Below are 20494 nucleotides of genomic sequence, written 5' to 3'. Positions count from 1 at the left end.
CCACTGTAATTAAAAACATGATTACAACCTTACCGCTTTGAATCGAGCTAAGGCAAGCAGATAGTTTTGAACACTGGCTGGTTACAGGGGCGGAGTGGGACCAAAAAATCTACCGGCAAATTTCGTAGACCACCGGCCCTCGTTGCCGGCACGATTTTAATAGCCAATAGCATTTACAGTTTTACTGATTTAAAAGGAACTTTGTTGTACTATTCTGGAGTAAAGTTCATAAATGTTCGTTCTTTCCCATAGGAATTTCTAAAACTATGTTGGGTGGACTCTGTGCCTGTAGGGGGGTTCGGGGGCATGCTCCCCCACTAGAAAATTTTGGACATTTTAAGGTTAAATGCATCAATCTCGTGCTCTCTGAGAGATCACAATAAAGAGCTTCAACCCATGAACTGCTCGTTGAACAAAGAAAAAGTATTAATTTGTACCACAGGACAATAAAGAGGGCTCAAACATCTTTTTAGTTATGAGAGTCTCAGTCTGCATTACATTATCAATGGTGTTTTAGGATGCCAAAAAATTATTATAATAATGTAATAATGATTTATAATTATTCCTATGACATACTGTAAAATCCATTTAGCCTATAAATGTAGGCCTACTATGTAAATGAAAATGAGTATTTCAAAAGTATATTTTAACCTACATTACACTATAATATAGGAAAATTAAAATACGTTTGTCCTAATTTCTTCACTTGCAAGAAATAAACCCTTGAGCTTTTATTTAGGAGAAAACACCAGACCATGATGATCGCGTGAGCAAAGTAATCAGCACAAACTGGATGCTATTCTAATGTCAGTTATTATAATGGCGCAACGCCATACCATTTCAATTTTAGTTCGTTGGCAAAATATAATGCTAGAGATCTTAATTTTAGGTTTTACATTTTACATCTTTACATATGTGTTGGGAAAAGGGAGAAGAGAGAGTTCGGAAAAAGGCGGATTCGAACTCGCGTTCAGTGCATCAAAAACTGCTTTCAAGCACTTCACGCCCTACGACCTACGCCACTGAAGCTGTTTAATGACGTGCATCTTTTTGCTGTAAAGACCGGCGCTTAGTGCAAATATATGCTTCGTTATAGAAAATGTAAAAAAAAAAAATGTTTTCTTCCCTTAGCTTGGGCCCCAAGTGCACATGGCGAACTTCCAATAACATTTTATCGGACCGGCCCTCGAAACACTACCGGCCCACCGGGAAAACTCCAGACTCTCCCGATTGCCACTCCGCTACTGGCTGGTTATGTATTTTCTCATTTTTAATATTGATTTGCCTGCATTGACACCATTATATGAGAACTGAACTGGACAATGTTGTCACAGTTTTCTCCAGAGTGGCTAAATATAAATGAAGTAAATTAACGTTTTTTTTTACAACAAAATGAAATATCACTGAACTTACAATACTTAAGTTGGACTGTGGCGCTATTTTCTTCTCGAAACAAACGTTGTTGCATTTTCCGGTTTCTCTGTAAAGCTGCTTTGATACAATCTGTATTGTGAAAAGCTCTATATAAATAAATGTGACTTGACTTTGACCTTTTGAGCTGCAGTCTGTCTTTTAAGTGAAATGTGCAAGAAATTTGGGCCAGCTGACTCTGGTGTAATCCTGAGACCCTGGTTTGGATATGTGCCCAAAGTTCTCACCAATCATTTCCGGGACCAGGTGGTGAACTTGCAAGCGCTCCCCCTGGAGTAGGCTGGGTGGCAGACCCAGCATTTAACCCTTTAAGCGCCAGAGGTTTTTTCCTTAAACATTAGATTTTGACATTAATTTCAAAAGGCTATATCTTAAAAGTAATAAAAGATAGAGACTTTCTCTAAATTAGAGAAATATCAAGGATTACTCAAAGTTTATGTAGGGAATACATTTTATGTTTATATACATATTATGATGTCATATAGTGGCGGCAATCTTGGATTATAGAATTTTCATGAAAAGTCAGGTTTAAATGATAAAATGCAGCACTTCTTTCCCCCAAAAATGTCCATCACCTTCTGTATGCTATATTGCACAATACTGAATGCTCAGGTTTATAGTAAGTAGTAAACAAACTGTGTAAATAATTGCTAACAAATGGTAGAAACAAACCAAATGCATTTTGCTGTAGAGATTTTTCAACCTCATACAGTAGGCATTCTGATTCCATGTATGGGGCACACATATATTATTCATATGGCATAGAAACACAAGTAGACAAGACCTGTTTAGTTCAAAAGCTCACTCGCCATGGCAAGGCACAGATCATGAATGAGATGATACGAGTAGCGCCGCCAGATCTGCCTCATGCGCGCACCGAGTACTCTACTCTCTACTCTCGTTGTCACTGCGACACCCCACCCTGCCTCCACGTTGCCCCCTAACTGTCCTATGAATACTTCGACCTTGTCTAACATACCCAGTGGCATTGGACAAAGGCTCCACCACAATACAGTCACCGCAATTGAGGAGAGGCTCTGATAAAATGGTTCACTCACACACTAGCTCCGCTTTTAATTCAATGCGCTCTAACTCGAACATTTTGTATAGAAGCAGGGATGAAGTATGACATGTCTGCCATGTAAACTCAACCGAGTAAACTCGACCATGGTGCCAAGTGGACCGCACGCAGAGCTTAAGACCTTTGTGAGATTATATAAACTCCAGGTGGAACCAGTTTCTTCCCATGTGTTGTCGGTATAAAAGGTAAATGGCGGGAAAACGGGCTTGGTGTCCCGCTTGCAGTGCCATTCCCTTTGGCAACGAAGTACAAATACTTATTTTTCTTTCCAGGTGAGTTCCCCAGCCAGCGAACCCTGACTTGAGGTTATTCCAACACCCTGGGCAATCAGGCTTGGTGGAGGACTCTGACACCAGGCCCAGTACTTGTATGTATGCCCCCGTGGTCAGCTCCTGTACTGTGCTAGGTGCCCATACTGTATATAGTGATTCCCCTCGGGTAATCCCATATGTGCACTCTTCCATGCTATGGTTTTCACTTTGGTAAACCTCTGTCTTTCCCCTTGTCTGCTCTGTCATAGCTCTGTGTTGGTAGTAGTTCCATCCTGTTCCAGGTAGGACCAACTGCAGAGTTTCTTCCACATGTAGTAGTGCCCTAATAGCCAGTCCATATGTGTGTTTTTCCACATTGGAAGGATGTGGCCTCCATAGCGTCCCTTTCCATCTGGAGTCGGCATGCATCCCCAGTGCTAACCAACCAGTCCTGACTGAATAGGCTAAATCAGAAAGGAATACCAGCTATCGACCTTCCCCTTAGAAAGTTCTGTCCTTCCGTCCCACCAGGTACGGAGATCTGTCTGGCTTACTTGGGGGCCTTGGCGTTTGTGGCGCTTTCTATAGGGACCCCGACGTCAGTTTCGACATAACATTGAATGTGACTGACCGAATGGGAACATCTCGGTTACTTTTGTAACTCTTGTCCCTGAAGGAGAGAACAGAGACGTTACATTCCTCCTGCCACAACTCTGTACTACCTGCTTAATACCGGGATCCCACCTCCTCAGCACAAATCTGATTGAGGGCATATGTCCAAGGGAGTGGCTTGGCATGCAAATCTCACTCGCCAATCTTCATTAGTCAATTTTCTTACTACCCGTAGGTGATTGGACTCCGAAGAGAGACCTCATAAGTTTGTATCGATGTAACGTTTCTTTTCCCTCTTTCAGGGAATGAGGGTTACAAGAGTATTTAAGATCTTTTCCAAACTTTCCCTTCATTTCTCACTGTTCAGACAAAACAGGTAGTCCCCAAACACTGTAGGACACTGGTCTATCAACAACCATTTATTGTGAAAAGCCATGGGTTTATGCTGGCTCTTAAACATAAAACAAAATGCCAGCTGTACATGATGCAATACATTATTTATACTAAAAAGAAAATAGGGAAGAAAAAAAGAATGCAAAAAAGCCTTTTTACCATATGAAGGGCTGTAAACATTTTACTAGCGCTAACCATTTAATTTAAGTCATATAGTCTGTGGCATCTATCCAAAGCGGTGCAGCGTATTAATCATTTATAGCATCTGGAGAGCACAAACTGCACTTCTGGAAGCTTCCATTCTCTCATTACCGCTCAACAGCACCGCAATAATTGCATGCAGTTTGCTGCATGGAGACATTACGTTTTTTTTTTTTTTTTGTCTGTGCATGATATCCAAATAAGATATCTTAAGTATTTTGCTGTAAGTCAAATTTATTAGAAAGAATGCAAATGTAAAGGATAGTGTGATAATGTGAATCAACATTGCATTCACACTCCAGTGTCATGTCTGCAGAATTATATTTTCTTTTATTTATTTATTTTTAAACAAAATGTGGGCATTCAGTAACTTATATATTTATGTATGTATATATAAAAAAAAATACCTGATGTGCCGCTGAATGAAAGTACTGTCTGTGGAGCACGTTAAGAGGCTAGTTGGATGTACTGTAGGCAAGCAATTTCACCAGTGACTGTGAAAGTGAATGAGCCACATTTTACCTTATGAACCAATGATAACTACCTTTTTTTTAGAATGAAAATTAAATAAATCATAGGTGTACAGCCCAATGACAAGTTATACTAAAATTGTATAAAATGTCAAATGAATTGATTTATCAGTGTGAAAGCACCCTCACCCCCACTTCCTGCGTCCCTTAGGCCACATTTACACAAAGCCAGAACTCAAGCATAATCTTTAAACGCCGCCGTTCATTCTCCCGGCAAGGCAGAACAGGAACATTGCAAAAGCCTCCTCCATGCTGGTTTGTTGTTGTTGTATGTGGCCGCGCTACGTCCAGTGATGACGCTATAAAGACCGTCGCCGTGCTTGCGTTACCCCTCCTACCAGTTCTTATGGCCACTTGGCCAGTGCGAACGCAAGCAGCAAAACCGAGTTTGGGGGAGAGTAGTTCTTAGAACTGTTTAGAAGTTCCTATAACTAAGTTTCTGTAACTACTTGGTCGGAAAGCGGCTTATGTGATCCTTTAAACCATATCTGGAAGTTCCCCTGGTAAATGTTAAAGGGTCTTGTTTTTGTTGGTTTCACTATCATTCAGACATGTGATGGCTCTTTTTTGTATTTTATTTCATGAAGCAATACTGTGGTCTGGCAGATACTGTCACTGGGCAGTTGTCTCTGGACTGAACACTATTGGTGGCTCATAGACTTTGCACTCACATTATCAAAAAGTAAGAAAATGCGTGCCCCTTAAATTACTTATAATTGGGTCATTTTAGTTTTAATCTAGTTAAATGTGACTCATATATAACATTTAGTAAATTAACTGAAATTAAATTAAACATAATTAGATTTTTTAATCATTTATAAATAAGTGAATTGTGAATAAAAACATGCACATATGAAATGCATTACAGACTTTAACAATATTTGCTGTTCCATTTGAGATCATTTGAATCAGCTACAACTTAATATTATTTAAAAATATAGTGCTATTCAACATTATTTAAATAGTGCTTTTTACAATACAGTTTTTTTTTTCAAAGCAGCTATTCAACATTGATTAACAAATTAAGGATATATGCTTGAAAGAGTGAACACTATGTATTTTGAAGCCATCAAAGCAATGTTCCTCCATGGACCTTGTTTTCAGGGTATAACGCATTTTAATGGGCCATGAGCCTGCTGGGTCATGCCTGAATCACACGCTGTCTTTAATACACGGCCAACTGCTATTACCCCCGAACATGTTCTGACTGCATGCATGTGGGTCTCCACGGGAGACAGTCTTTTATAGATGCGAGCATAAAACCCAACAACTAAGGAGACCAAATCATGACAAACATGCTCAACTTCAAACAATAAACACACTACCACAGTTGAGGGTTGACTGTGGACACTATAATGTCTGTAACAATGGCTGAATGGTCATTATAGAGGTTAATTTTCCGTGACAAAGACAAACATGTTCTTTTGGCTAAAAAATCTCCCACTGAGGCTTAGAGGGGTAGTAATAAAATGGTTCTAATGGTTCTTGCATATAATTTATTTTTTTAAAAGTTTGTGAATTTGTGAGCAGTTAGAAAACAGCGCAGACTGATTGTTTTATGCATTAGGCAGACACTTATGCAAAGCAACTTATGTTGTATACTATAATATGCAGAGGTGGAAAGAGTAATAAAATATTCTACTCAGGTAAAAGTAAAAAGTAGCTCATTTAAAATGTATTCAGAGTAAAAGTTACTGAGTTACTTTTTTAACAGTGGGGGTGGGGGGCTCTCCCGTGTAGGGTTGTAATGGTAGGAGATTTTCATAATATGATAACGTCTCGGAAAATATCACGATTTACAGTATTTCTAAATTATTAAATAAATAAACTGCATTATTAAATTATGGTTATTATTATTATTATTATTATCATCATTATTATTATCATCATAAGGGAGCTGATTGCAAGCATTTCGAGCATTTTCCCATTAGAACTCTCCGCTCCCGCCGAGCAGGTTCGCGATCTCCGTGGATCTGGTCCCGCTTCTGCCGAGGCAGGGAACAACCAGTTTGTGAACTGCGTCAGGCTGCAGATTTATCTCAGTGTGCTACCAAGGAGTCGACCAAGCTAATGGGCTGTACTATGGCAGCCCTGGTGGCCGCAGAGAGACATTTATGCCACTCATAATTCATGTCCCTGCTAAGTGGGAGCAGTCCAGGCCATCGTCCAGCTCCTCATATAGGGCGCAACAGAAGCAGAGTGTCCCATATCCCCCCCAGTTATCATGGTCAAGAAGGCTTGGAAGAAGTCCTGACACCACTGGTGTCAAGATACTGAGGGTGGTCCCCACCGTGGGAGAAAGGTGTTCACCTCATTACACGGTGCCCGTTCTCCCTCGGTGCCCTATGTCAACCCCACCTTTATGCCGGGGTGTAGACGTCCCAGTGAGCCCTTTTCTGAGGGACGCTCGCTCCCTCTGAGGAGGGTCACAGAGTGGCCAAACCAGTTGTTCCCTGCCGGTGCGCCATTACAGGGTGCTGTGTTTGCTGCTCAAAATATTCCGGAGGCCAGTCTCGAGAGTCTTGGGACCCTTAGTAGATTTTTTTGGAAGAGGTGAAAAGTCTTTCAAAAATATCTCAGTGGGTACTGCAGACAGTCAAGAAAGGTTATGCAATTCAATTCAAATTGTGTCCACCGAGATTCAGAGGGGTCTTGCCCACCGTGGAGGGCCTCGAGCAGGCTCTGGTAACGGAACAGGAGGTGAAAACACTGCTGCAAAAGGAGACTATAGAATGGGTTCCTCTTCCTAGCATGGAGTCAAGCTATTACAGCCGATATTTCATCGTTCCCAAGAAGGTTGCGTCCAATTTTAGATGTGCGCCTGTTAAATCGCTCTTTAGGGAAGCTCAAATTCAAGATACTCACTCTCAAGCAGATCGTGTCACAAATCAGATCCGAGGACTGGTTTGTCACGATAGATCTAAAGGACACGTACTTCCACATCTCCATCCTTCCGCAACACTGGAAGTTCCTGAGGTTCGCTTTCGGGGCGAAGTGTACCAATATCGTGTTCTTCCATTCGGTCTTGCTTCATCTCCCTGCACATTCACGAAGTGCATGGACTAGTCCTGCTGCTAGTCCCACTGCGACTCCAGGGCATTCGCATTGTGAACTATATAGACGATTGGTTGATTCTAGCTGAATCGGAGAAGCAAGCGGTTCGGCATCGAGATGTCGTCCTCGCTCACATCAGGAAATTGGGTTTGAGGCTGAATGCTAAGAAAAGTGTGCTATCTCCACCACAGAGGACCTCTTTTCTGGGGGTGTTATGGGATTCGGTTACGATATGGGCATGTCTGCCTCCTGCCTGCATCAGTTCGATTCTATCAGCCGTAAAATATGTGAAGTTTCAGAGACTGGTGTGTCTGATTGCAACAGCATCCAACGTTATATCTTGTGGCCTGCTGTACGTGAGACCGTTATGGTGGTGGCTCAGGACCAAGGGTTTCTCCCCAAGGGGAAACTCACTTCGCATGATCGAAGTCACATGCTATTGCCTCAGTGCTCTGCTCATGTGGAGGGAAGCTAGTTTTCTAGCTAGTTTAGCTAGTTTCGGTCCGCTAGCTTCTCCGTGATGGTAAAATGGTGGGGTTGTATGACAGTGTTCTATAGAGGCGTGCAGCATAGCGTTGCCCTCAGGCAACAGAAAGTTTTCTTAAGCCCTATGTTCAGTAAATTTTTCTTTAAATGAATGCAACCAATTAGAAAGTTTGAAAAAGTATCAAAGAACAGTCCAATAAGGTTTGGGAGTCACCATCAAGCACCATTTGAAGGTGGGAAGTCCTTTTCTGGCACATGGTCACAGGAGCACATGTTGTGAGTTGAAAGCAAGATCATGTGCTTTAGTGATCTTCTTTAAAATGACATTAACTGTATATAAAAAATATGTGTATCTGTATCTGTGTAGAAAAGCCTTCTGGCAGGTTTTATTATGGTTTTTTTATTTTGCATGTTCACAAATTCAGTTTTTCTTTTTGTTGCCTCAAGGCAACGTTGTGCGATAAGGGGTACTTTTCAAGGAGGTTTTTAACAATACTTTACAATGGTAAATAATGTGTTACACGAAGGAAAGATGCAGGGTTCCTGGGTACAAAGGAACACCCGAAGTCACCAAAGTGACACTGTTCCCACAAAGTTGGGAGCATGACATTGTCCAAAATGTCTTGGTATGCTGAAGCATTAGGAGTTGCTTTCACTGGACCTAAGGGGCCAAACTCAACCCCTGAAAAACAACCCCGCACCATAATCCCCCCTCCACAAAACTTTACACTTGTCACAATGCAGTCAGGCAAGAAACGTTCTCCTGGCAACTGCCAAACCCAGACTCGTCCATGAGATCGGCAGACAGAGACGCGTGATTCATCACTCAGAGAACATGTCTCCACTGCTCTAAAGTCCAGTGGCGGCGTGCTTTATACCACTGCACCCAGCGGTTTGCATTGCACTTGTTGATGTAAGGCTTGGATGCAGGTGCTCGGCCATGGAAACCCATTCCATGAGGCTTGCTACGCACTGGTGTTCAGCTAATCTGAAGGCCACATGAAGTTTGGAGGTCTGTAGCTATTGACACTGGAGAAAGTTGGCGACTTCTGTGCACCTCTGCATGCGCTAACCCCGCTCTGGGTTGCTGTTGTTCCCAATTGCTTCCACTTTGTTATAATACCACTAACAGTGACCGTGGAACATTTAGTAGTGAGGAAATTTCATTGGTGCCAACCTACCACAGTACCATGCTGAATTCCAGAGTGACCCATTCTTTCACAGATGTTTGTTGAATCGTCTGCATGCCTACAGTAGCTGCTTTATTTTACAGAACTGTGGCCATGGAAGTGATTGGAACATCTGAATTCAATGATTTGAAGGGGTGTCCCAAAACTTTTGGCAATACAGTTTATATGGGGATGATTAGGATACATAAAGTACATGATGCATGACGACGCACTACATGATGCAAACATATGTCTCTATCAAATCAAATAGATTGATGAGTTTCAAGTGTTTTTCCCTTTTTACTTAAATTATTTCTTGACATTTTTGGAGAAAAAAAATTCATTTTTGTATTGCTCTCTAAGAGTTGTATAATGACAATTTTCTCTGTGATTCTTTACCATTGTTGCGCAACGTCAACATCAAAATGCATGCAGTAGAGGGTTAAGGGCAGGTTTTAGAGTAGCGCTGTGGGGCTACTGGCCCGACAGTTAAAAACTTAGCTAGATTTTGGCCTCATGGCACATTGGCACCCGTTTTTGTGCGTACGCCTGGGTCAGAGTTTGCATGAAGGACTGCACATTTTCCCGTCAAGTTTGGTTTTTATAAATACCAATCATTGCGTAGAGAGCGGCGTACGCCGCCTTTTGTGCGTGAGCAACGTTTATAAATGAGGCCCCAGGTGACTGTGACCATTTTAGTACAGTGTACAACTCATTGTCATGTTCAAGAAACCAAAATGAAATAATTCGAGCTTTGTGACATGGTGCATTATCTGCTGGAGGTAGTTATCAGAGGATAGGTACATGGTGGCCATAAAGGGATGGACATGGTCAGAAACAATGCTCAGGTAGGCTGTGGCATTTAAACAATGCCCAATTGGCACTAAGAAAATATCAAGAAAACATCCCCCACACCATTATACCACCACCACCAGCCTGCACAGTGGTAACAAGGCATGATGGATCCATGTTCTCATTCTGTTTATGCCAAATTCTGACTCTACCATCTGAATATCTCTATAGAAATTGAGACTCATCAGACCAGGCAACATTCTTCCAGTCTTCAACTGTCCAATTTTGGTGAGCTCTTGCAAATTGTCGCCTCTTTTTCCTATTTTGTAGTGGAGATGAGTGGTACCCGGTGGGGTCTTCTACTGTTGTTGCCCATCCACCTCAAGGTAGTGTGTGTGGCTTCACAAATGCTTTGCTGCATACCTCGATTGTAACGAGTAGTTATTTCAGTCAAAGTTGCTCTTCTATAAGCTTGAATCAGTCCACACATTCTCCTTCATGACCTCTATCATCAACAAGGCATTTTCGCCCACAGGACTGCCGCATACTGGATGTTTTTCCCCTTTCACACCATTCTTTGTAAACTCTAGAAATGGTTGTGCGTGAAAATCCCAATAACTGAGCAGATTGTGAAATACTCAGGCACCAAAAACCATGTCACAGTCAAAATTGCTTAAATCACCTTTCTTTCCCATTCTTACATTCAGTTTGGAGTTCAGGAGATTGTCTTGACCAGGACAACACCCCTAAATGCATTGAAGCAACTGTCATGTGATTGGTTGATTAAATAATTGCATTAATGAGAAATTGAACAGGTGTACCTAATAATCCTTTAGGTAGGATTAGGTAGGTGAGTGTATGTTATAAGAAACAGAAAGTGTTTGACCTTGCATGCATAAACCTATTGTAAGATACCTTTAAAATAGCATTATAACGGTACTTTAAGACTGTTACAGAATATTCAGAACTGAGTCAAGGATACAAGAGCAGGATATGAGATGATGTTTATTAAATAATACAAAATAAAGACAAGCTATAAACAAAAACAACCCCGAGGGGGAAAACAAGAGAGGTTTCAGGCATAAACAGGTACCACAAGAAGACATTGAAAACGAACCAGTACATGACTACAAACAAAGGAAGAATAAATAGGGGAACAAACAAAGGAGTTTAAGGAGCAGGACAGGTGTGACAAATTAACCAATAATCAGATAGCAAGATGGGGGGGCTAGGCAATAGACAGGAGAGCACATGGCACAGAGGAAACACATGACAAGCCATGTGCTTATGGTGCTTTCTATTATAGCCAACAAACCGATTCGGACCTCGGATTTGACGTCACGTCGACACTTCAAGCGTTCTATTATGTTTTGTGTGTCCGAGTCGGAGAAAAAAAATGGACGCCACCCGGAAAACTGTTATAATGGTAGCACTGGCCAAATACCAGGCACTAACAAAAAACAAAAAAAAAACAATATGACTACACCTTATCAAAACACAGCCATTGAACTTGAAAATATTCACTTTATTTAATGTTTTCATGTTAATCTTCTGTTAGCAACGCTAGCAACGTTAGTAATTGCACTCACAACAACTGATTCCCATACCTACAGGGGACGCAGTAATACGAGTGATTATAATTGTCATTTAAAATACTAAAGCGGTTCAAAAACAATGAAAAGAATTAATTCTTACAAGTCACAGGGCGCAGCCATCTTGAATTCCGAAACGGAATTCTTGCTCGGTGTCCTCACGGTTGTCCGACGTCCGAGAGGTGAAATCCAAAGAAAGGGGGCGTGTTGCTAGGCAACGTCTGTCGTCCGATTCGGATCTCCGAGACGGATGAATAATAGAACGCACCTTTACAATAAACTGAACTAGTACACAAGCACATGACCAACCGGGAATGTCAGAGCTCTGTCACCCTCTGATTAAACCAGACAGAAGTAACAGAACCCTGACAAAGACTAAGATAAATGCTCTACCCAATCATCCTAGTATTGCCAGTATGCTTCCTTACAACTCGTTCTTGCTGTGGTGTTTGCAAAATTCAGTAAATAAGAAAGCAATGCATGGTGTCATTATGCTTTGACAAAATACAGTGCAGAGATAATTTCAGAATGAGACTCTGGCCTCTCTGGCAACTTCCTGTGAAAGGAAATGATTGATCTGAAGAGCTGCAAACATCAACCCAGTTCATCCTCTCAACACAAATGATCTATTAATGATTTTGTAACCCAAATAAAATGATAAAGAAATTGATGTTCATATATGTTCAAGTGTGTACATGATGGAATTATGTCTTTGAAAACAAATTGTGTGTATAACATAATATAACTAACAAAGATTTAAGCTTCAGTATTCACTTTACTGTTTACTGTGATTGGTTAGACTAATATCAGTGTTAGCAAAGCTGTGAATTGTTAGGCAGTTAGCAAAATATTGTTCTTTTACTAATTTGATCATATACATGTTTGACATGACCCATTTTTTCTCCAATAAAACACAAAAGAAGATACTTGAGAAAGTATGAATAAACGATTGTGATGAGTTATGGAAATACACAAACTATAAAGACATAATGTAAAATATGGATGAAAGTAATACATCCAATAAGAAACAAAGGCAATCTGTGGAAAAAAGCGATACATGGTTAAAAAAAAATATTACAGAGAAAGAGAAAAAGAGAGAGATGCAGTCATGATATCAAGCAAAGGTTAACTGACACAGACGTGATGTTGGTAACTGAAGCTCAGATCTTGGGACACTGCCAAACCATGCGATGAGCCCCCTTCACCCACAGTAGCCACAAGAGCTCTCACATTACGTCAGAACGATATCTCGGACCCTAATCCCAACACACAACCCAGCCTCCTCTCTTGCTATGTATCACTCGCTCCACAAGACCAATTTGTTGTGGTAGGCCATCATCTTGAAGTCCCGATCTTGTTACATGAGCTTGGATTTTGCTCAACTGAATGTTTTGGGCTGGATCCAGACTGGTCATGGCAACATGAACGTCAGAGAAAAGTAAAATAAATAAATAAATAAATAAAAAGATTGTATCACAAAGTTCACCATCTAAAGTGTTCCAATAAAGGACTGAAAACTGACTGTACATGATTTCAGATCTTCCATCTGATCAATATCCACACTTATTTCAGGAATGGAAAATATTATACAGTAGGGTCTAAAGGCTAGGGATTTTATACTTTAAAGGGATACCTCACCCAAAAATGAATATTCTGTCATATTTATTCACCTTCATATGTTGTACCAAACCCAAACCTAAAATTTTGGTTAATCTTTGAAACACAAAGTACAGATTTTTCAAATTTTCCTGTCCCTTTGAATTCAATGTCCCATTGAATGTCCAGAGAACCAAAACTTTATGAAACAAGAACATAAAGGCATTGTAAGATGAATGCATCGAACAGTTTAAAGGCATGGTGAAATAAAATAGTTTTATTCAAGTCTTGGATCGGCGTTCGTAGATCGACTGGTAGAGACTATTTTTCCAAGATGGCTTCTTCCTGTATTCGCGAAGTTTACTGTGTGTTTAAAACATCTGCTTATTAAACTGTTTGGACACTGACAAAGTTCTCAATGCTTCGGTTTGAACGTAGGGACCCTTGTTATGCTGTCGTGTTAGTGTGGGGCTATTTTGAGCCTTTTTAGTGGTAATAACAAGCGATTTTTATTTGTCATTACTCTATGCCCCATATACTAGCATTATACTAGCGTTATAGGCTAAACTGTTTTTAGAGATGAAACTATTTACAATCGGCAATCATGAAAATAAATCTCAGATAACGGTTGACTTGGTAACAATGTGTAATTAGACTAAAGGTTCATTTCGTGCCGGAGTTGTCCTTTAAGGCCTACACTGTAAAAAAAATATTTACATGATTATTTGTTATCACAACTTTTTTTCCTATTATCAAACAACTTAGATAATTTATGTGATTAAGAATACATAATATTTTCTGTTATTTTCTGTTATAATAATAGTTTCTGTTGATTAAACCAATCTCGTTCATTATATCATCTACATTTTTTTCAATGAACTTAAAATTTTAAGGCAACCAGGTTTCTTACTTTAAGTTAAACCAACAATCATATTTTTACTGTGTATACACTATATAGTGTATACACTTTTTACAGTGTATACACTATATATATATATATATATATATATATATATATATATATATATATATATATATGGGATATAACATTTATTTTGGCCAGAGGAGAACTGGCCCCATGACTGAGCATGGTTTCTCCCAAGGTTTTTTTGTCTACTTTTCTGTCACTTTCTATCTTTCACCTTTGGCTTGCATAATTGGGGGATTAAAGTGTCTAAATATTCAGTAATATTATTTATTTGACTCCACTGACACTATTTATTAAGAACAAAACTTGAACCATGATGACACAAGTTTTCTGCAGATCTGCTTAATAGCTGATTTGGCTTTGTTTCAATGTGGCTTTCAATTTGGCTTTGTTTGTGACAAATGTCTGCATCATCGACATTGTTATTGAACTGAACTGAATCAACATAGACTTGAATCAAATGAATTGAGCTGAATAATAACATTATTGTCTTTTATAGAGCTGTTTATAACTAACTTGAACATTGCATGAACTTTACACAGTTATGCAAAACAATCTGTATTGCATAATGCATTATAAAAAAATAACATTAAAGTAAGTAAATGTTACAAATAGTAATTAAGATACATAGTTTGAATAATGTCATATGTAATTTTGCTTAGGTGGGCCTAAATGCATGTTGTTTAAATGATATTGTTTGTGTGTTCTATGTTGTTGTGTTAAATAGCTTGTAGTAAAATAAAAATATCCTCATTAGAAGGAAACGATTCCACGTAAATTGTTCAAAGATACTAAAGAAACAAAATAAAATGCAATGCTAAAGAAGTAAATGGACAAATGTAGAGGCACAGTACAGGAAACCTAATATTTATTTATTTATTTTATTTATTTATTTGTTTATTTCGAGCAATATACAGTTACACATGACAAGGCAATGCGCAGCATTTTGGTTAATCTGTACAAGCCTTTAAATTCATAATATTTACATCGACTTTAACCAAACCTAAATCTATTGCTCGAAACGGAGTGGATAGAAGTCAAACTTATTTGAACCCACCCCGGTTACCAAAAACAGGAAAAACAAAACAATAATAATTACTTCCTTACACAATATCGTAATACTCGATAGCAATTCTGAATATAAGTACATAAATGAAAACATGAGAAGGGAAGGAAGGGAAACCCTTTCTCCCTCATCAAAGGCAAAACAATACCAAAACAAAACAAAACATATCCTAAATACGCACCATGATCATGAACTCAGGTAACAATTATAATAATACCAACAATGGTAATCAATTACCTACGAGGTAAAATAAAACAGAGTATAAACACATGGATACATCTAGGAAAATACCAACAATGGTAATCAGAATACCTACAGGGTAATATTAACAAAATACAATGAATACAACTCACAAAATTAAACCATTTCCGACATATATTGCGATAAAACCTTCTGTTTATAATGTACTTTAAATTGATGAATATTTTTGCTTTGTTTCAGTTCCAGCCCCAAACTATTCCAAAGTTTAACTCCACATACAGACACACAAAAACTTCTCCTAGTTGTTCTGACCACAGGTATTACAAAGTTCCCATAACTCCTCGAACTATACGACTTCTCACTATGTGTAAATAACTTTTGTATGTTAGAAGGTAAAAGGTTGTGAAATACTTTAAATAAAAATTTTGCTATATTAACTTTAACTAAGTCCTGTATTTTTAATAATTTAGATTTAAGAAAGAGTGGATTTGTATGATCAAGATAATCAGCCATGTTTATAATGCGTATCGCCCTTTTTTGTAGAATAAATAGTGATTGTATTAAGTTGTTATAGTTATTTCCCCATACTTCAACACAGTAAGTTAAGTACGGTAAAATTAAGGAACAATACAAGATACGTAGTGCATTCTCATCAAGTACCTGTTTGGCTTTATTTATTATCGCAAGGCTTTTGGAGACTTTGGTTTTTATGTGCCTGATGTGAGTTTTCCAAGTTAGTTTGCTGTCTATTATAACTCCTAAAAATTTTATTTCAGAGACATATTCAATTTGTAACCCGTCTATCTCAATCATCTTATCCATTTTTTCCTTATGATTACCAAATAAAATGGCTTTAGTTTTATCTAAGTTCAAAGACAATTTATTACTGTCCATCCATTCTTTAATATTCCTTAATTCCGTATTTACAACGTTAATAACTTTATCATAATTGTCATCACAATAGAAAATGTTGGTATCATCTGCAAACAAAACTAACTTGAGTAATTTAGAAACATTAAATATATCATTGATGTACAAATTGAATAGTTTGGGGCCCAATACGGACCCTTGAGGGACACCACAAGAAATTAAACGACAATCAGAAGAGGACTCCCCCATTTGCACATATTGCATTCTATCACTTAAAAAGCTTTTTATCCAATTGCCCGCTACCCCTCGTATCCCATACCTTTCCAATTTCTTAAATAATATTGCATGATTAATTGTGTCGAAGGCTTTCTTCAAATCAATGAAAATTCCAATGGTAAATTTTTTATTGTCTAATGCATTTGATAATCCTTCTGTGGCATCAATTATAGCCATAGATGTAGATCTCTTGCTTCTAAATCCATATTGACTTTCATTTATCAAATTATATTTTTCAACAAATTTTTCTAAACGAATATTAAATATCTTTTCTAGAATTTTTGAAAATTGAGGAAGCAATGAAATTGGTCTATAATTGTTAAAGTTATGTTTATTTCCATTTTTGAATAGTGGAATAACTTTGGCAATTTTCATCTTCTTGGGAACACAACCATTTTGAAGTGACAGATTACAAATGTGCGTTAAGGGTGCTTTAATGTTATTTATAACTTTTTTTAATAATGCCATATTGACGGAATAACAGTCCATCGAGTAGTTATTTTTCGACTTTTGAACAATATCCATTACTTCTTCCTCACTAACTGCCGAAAGAAAAATGGTATTTGAATTTATCTCAATTTTATCAATATTGTGCTCTATTTGTTCATCTGGGATACTTGATACCAAGTCCCGGCCGATGTTTACAAAAAAATCGTTAAAGCTATTCACTACCCTGTTCTTAGTATGATGTTCACCATGTGCATCAACAAAATATTCAGGATAAGTCGTTTTTTTTAAGCCTTTTTTGATAATGCTATTTAATACCTCCCAAGTTCCTTTTATACTAGTTTTATTATCAATCAATAATTTCTTATAATAACATTTCTTGGCTATTCTTAATACATCCGTTAACTTATTCTTATACAACTTATATCTATTCTCTGCTTCTTTAGTTTTCAGTTTAATAATAAATACTTAATAGAGATTATTTTTCTTTTTGCATGCATTTTGTAAACCTTTAGTCATCCAAGGACACTTGAAATATTTGTTGCATTTACTGTAGACTGAAACAGGGCAATACTTGTCGTATGAATATGTGAATATTTCTAAAAAGATATTATAAGCTTTGTCTGTGTCAGTCTCTCCATGAACAGAACTCCAGTCTTGTACTCTCAGATCATCGTTAAATGAATTGATTGCATCTTGAGTTAATAGTCTTTTGCAGCCTACGTTACAGATTTCTTTTGTTTTAGAAACATTACAGTCATATATGACAAAAACAGGTAAATGATCCGTAATATCACAAATAAACAACCCGTTAATTATGTTATTTGTCAAGTTGTTAGTAAAGATATTATCAATTAAGGTTGCACTATGTGATGTGATTCTACTTGGTTTAGTTATTGATGGGAATAAAGACATGGAGTACATTCTTTCAATGAAGTCATCGGTCAATTTATGTTTATTTGGATTTAAGAGATCAATGTTAAAGTCTCCACAAATAAATAAAGGCTTGTTAACTTTTGAAAACATGTTCTCCATTTCTTCATTAAAAGTATCAATACTTGACCCAGGTGATCTATAAACGCAACTTATAATGATGTTTTTTTTCTTCTTACCATTATTGATTTCTATTGTTATACATTCCATTAGATTATCACATACAAATGACATATTGGTTAGAAGCGAATATTTTATAGTTTTGTGCACATATAGTGCGACCCCACCTCCCGTTTTATTTTGTCTATTCACGTAATGCAGATTGTAATCATCCATTTCAAAATCAATTCCTTTCTCTTGATTGAACCAAGTTTCAGAAATCGCTATCACACTAAAAGGAAACACAAAACTTTGAAGATATTCCCGTATTGCATTAAAGTTAGTATACAAACTTCTGCTATTGAAATGAACAATAGTCAATTTATCCTCAATGAAGCAATTGTTGTTGTACTTTTCATTTGTATAGTAGTTACAATTATTATTAATAGAAAGGAAATTACTATCGGGATCAATATCAGTCTCTGCATCATGCGTTTTGTATTCAGTATATTCCATTCCACATAAATCCAACTGACGAAGATGTTCAATTCTCTGCAATAAGTCTATCTCAACGTAATTGTCCTTTTGACCACCAATATGTGGCTCAGTGCTCATTGTGATAATATAAGTCAGATATTACCTTAGATGTTTCCAGATGACTGATGTGCATTATGATCATTGATACTTGTCCAACTCCTCCATGTTTTTACTATGAGAATTTTCGCCTCCTCTGGAGACCCATTTAACTTGATGAAGATTTTTCCGTTTGTTACCCATGTGTGCTGGATTTTTTCCTGTTTCCTGAGGTATCTTGCTTTTCTCGCTATGTCTGCATTCTTTTTTGTTAAGTGTTCATTTATATATACATTCGTCCCTTTGAGTTTGCGGCCTTGTTTTAACAGGGCCGTCTTGTTTCTCCTGTTAACAAATCTCAAGATGACTGCTGGTCTATCGGTGTTGATCCTTCTCGGTAAAGGGTGGCAAGCTTCAATGCAATCCAAGTCCAGCTCAACTCCTTTGCTCTGGAGAAAAGTTGCCACTTGTTGCTCCACTGATCGCACTTCCCTCTCCCCCGGCTCATCTCCGCTGTCCGCGGCTACCGCACGCGCGTACGAGCGTGGTTTGATAGAAATACCAGTGATGAGCACGTCGTTCCTCCGGGAGTACTGCTCCAAGTCGTCAACCCTCCGTTCGAGCTCCGCAATCCTTTTATCCTTCTCAAGGTTTTGGAGGCGCAGCTGTTTAACCTCCTCTAATAATTCCAGAAGGCGGCTCTGCTGCGTCTTCACTGTACTCATCTCATCCGTTAGAAAGTCGAGCGATTTTTTAATATCGTCGACTTCCTCTGTCTGCACATTCTTTTTTGGGCCCATTCCGCTGACGCGCCACCACCCGTGACAGTCTGTTTAATTCCAACCTCAACACGCTCACAAAACCTGCTTAATTTGAAGTTAAATCGATTTTTCTCCTCTCACACTTCACAAACATCACTCACGGCGGCCATCTTGGTCCTCACGGCGGCCATCACGGCTCACGGCGGCCATCACTAACTTGAAACATGATATTAAATATGAATATTAAATACAATGCAGATCATGTCTGATACATTTTATATTGTCCTTTGAGCAACTTTGTGTGCGTTTTTGTGTGAGAGCAAGGTACTAAGTAGTCAGCATAAGGCCATGCTGCCTTTGTTTTGTTGGTGCCGAGCTAATCACAGTCACCCGGTGATAAAAATCTTTCAGCCACTGAATGGACAAGGGAAGATTGCTGCAGTAAGTCGGGTGAGTCAACCTAGACTTAAACCTTAACCCAGTCTACATCACTGACCTCTACAGTATAACTGTTTGTGTCACAAGATTATCTGACCGTGGGATGTGGTTTCACTGTGGTCAAAGCTTATGCTTCTGAGAGTGCTATCACAGAGTTCTTTCAAATGCATTGTAATATTTTCTCACAAAGAAAAAAGAGAGAGAGAAAAAAAAATATTGCTCAAATGTTGGCCATTCTTTCTAGCTCTGGAATCTATCATTTTTCATATGGGCCTACTGTATATTATAACACAATGACTGGTAGTGGAATGTTTTGTCTACATTGCCTAGTCATACTTTACTTAAAGACTACTTAACATGAGGTACATCACAGGTTATGTCCTGGTTTCCAGCAGAGCATGGGACACAAGGACCAAGAGACTAAGCAAAAAAGGCCCCTTTTGAAAGTAAACAGATACATAATTGTGAAAACAAGGAAGAGGTAGGCATCTGGAACATGTGGGCATTCCTGGAATGCTGGAGCATCAGGACAAAGAGCTCCAGTGATGGCGGTCCTGGTGTGGCGGTAGGGAATCAGCTACTGGACTATAGCGCAGAGGGAAAAAAATACCATATTGTGAATGGAGAATTTTTCTCACAGTGAAAAGGGTCAAAGGATTCTAAATGCCCCTTCTTTGGCTGCCCTTTCTCCGCATGGGTGTCGTGGGGGCAGGC

This window comes from Pimephales promelas, chromosome 10, assembly GCF_988280905.1.
Source record: "Pimephales promelas chromosome 10, fPimPro1.hap1.1, whole genome shotgun sequence".
Taxonomy (NCBI): Eukaryota; Metazoa; Chordata; class Actinopteri; order Cypriniformes; family Leuciscidae; genus Pimephales; species Pimephales promelas.
Note: the sequence above shows the minus strand (reverse complement) of the source record.